The sequence below is a fragment of the Lupinus angustifolius genome, chromosome LG03 (genome assembly GCF_001865875.1).
Source record: "Lupinus angustifolius cultivar Tanjil chromosome LG03, LupAngTanjil_v1.0, whole genome shotgun sequence".
Taxonomy (NCBI): Eukaryota; Viridiplantae; Streptophyta; class Magnoliopsida; order Fabales; family Fabaceae; genus Lupinus; species Lupinus angustifolius.
This window is the reverse complement of record NC_032011.1, coordinates 6864813-6866703: the sequence shown is the minus strand read 5'-3', so window position 1 is coordinate 6866703 and position 1891 is coordinate 6864813.

Here is a 1891-nt window from a genome sequence, read left to right as displayed (position 1 = left end):
TGGTTCTGACAATTGTTGTATGAGATTGGAAGTACTGGTGCAACCTTCGTGTGGCGACCAACAATGCATAAGCCACTTTCTCCAGCTTCTAATACCTCAGTTCCGGGCCTTATAGGGCCTTGCTTGTGAAATAAATCGGGTTTTGACCTTCTGTCGTTTCTCGTATCAGCACGGCCGCTACTGCTCCATCGAATATGGCCAGATACACATACAGAAGTTCGTCAAGTAATGGTTTGGAGAGAATAGGTGGGGCGGCCAAATATTGTTTGAAAGTGTTGAATGCCACTTCGCAACTCTCAGACCATTCAAACTTGTTGCTCTTCTTCAATAACTGAAATAAAGGGAGTGAATGCTTGACGGTAGACGGGAGAAACTTGAACAGCTAGTCGCCCATTTAATTGTTGGACCTCCTTGACCGTGCGGGGACTCCTCATGTCGATGATTGGCTGGCATTTGGACGGATTTGCCTCAATCCCTCAGCTAGTCAGAAGAAAACCGAGGAATTTGCCCGCCTCCACTCCGAAAGTGCATTTTTCTGGATTTAGCCGCATGTTGTACTTGCGGAGTTGCTGAAAAATGCTTTCCAAAATGGATACATGATCTTTGCTGGGGAGGTTTTTGGCAATCATATCATCCATGTAGACTTCTATGTGCTCTCTAGTTTGGCCGACAAACACCTTGCTCATCATCCTTTGATAAGTCGCCCCAACATTTTTCAAACCAAAGGGCATGACCGTGTAGCAGTAGGCAGCCTGATCAATGATGAACGCTGTTTTTTCTTGGTCGGGAGGGTACATCGGAATCTGATTGTAACCGGAGTATGCGTCCATGAAGGACAGGTACTGATAGCCTGAAGAATTATCCACCAAATGGTCAATGTTTGGAAGAGGATAAGGGTCTTTAGGGCATACCTTATTGAGATCCGTGTAGTCCATGCACATCTGCCACTTCCCTGATGGTTTCTTCACCAACACAACATTTGCCAACCACGTGGTGTAGGTGATTTCGCGGATGAAACCTGCCTCTAGCAACTCGGCTACTTTCAAAGCGACTTCCTTGGTCCTGTCAGCCCCCATTTTTCGCCTTCTTTGCGCCACTGGTTTAGCACCTTGTTTTGTTGTCAGTCGATGGCAGGCAAATGAAGGGTCTATACCAGGCATATCTGCCGCTGACCAGGCGAAGAGGTCCTGGTTTGCCTTTAAAGATGTCTCCAGCCGCAACCTTTGGCTTGGCGAAAGGGAACTGCCAAGGTACACTACCTGTCCTGGGGATTAGCCCAACTGTAGAGTTATTTTTTCCCCTTCTGGTTGTGGTCGAAAGTCTCCTTCGTCCGCCCGGACGTCCAATTCTACCATGTGCACGCCTCGAGATCTTTTGGAGGGGGGGACGTGCTGTTTGCTGAAGTGGGGGCGGAGGCTCATCTGGTAGCAACTGCGAGCCGAGTGCTGGTCCCCTTTTACTGTGCAGACTTGGAGGCTGATTGAGAGGAACTTCATGCATAGATGGGGCGTAGAGACGATCGCTCCAAGCCTGTTCAAAGTTGGTCGGGCGATTATGGCGTTGTATGCTGAATCGCACTGGACGACCAAGAACTTTGTTTGGACAGTCCTACTCATGGGGTGGTCGCCGATTGTTAGCCAGATCTCTACATATCCTCTGGGGGTGATTCCCTGACCGGAAAATCAGACCAGCTGTCCATCATATGGTAGGAGGTCGCGGTCCCGGAGCTCCATTTTTTCAAACATATCCTGAAAAATAACGTCAGCCGAGCTACCCTGATCAATGAACAGGCGACTAACCTTTTTGTTATTGAGTTTGGCGGTGATGACGAGGGGGTCATCGTGCCCTCGGACGACACCTTCATAATCACGGTCGTCGAAAGTAATGGGGG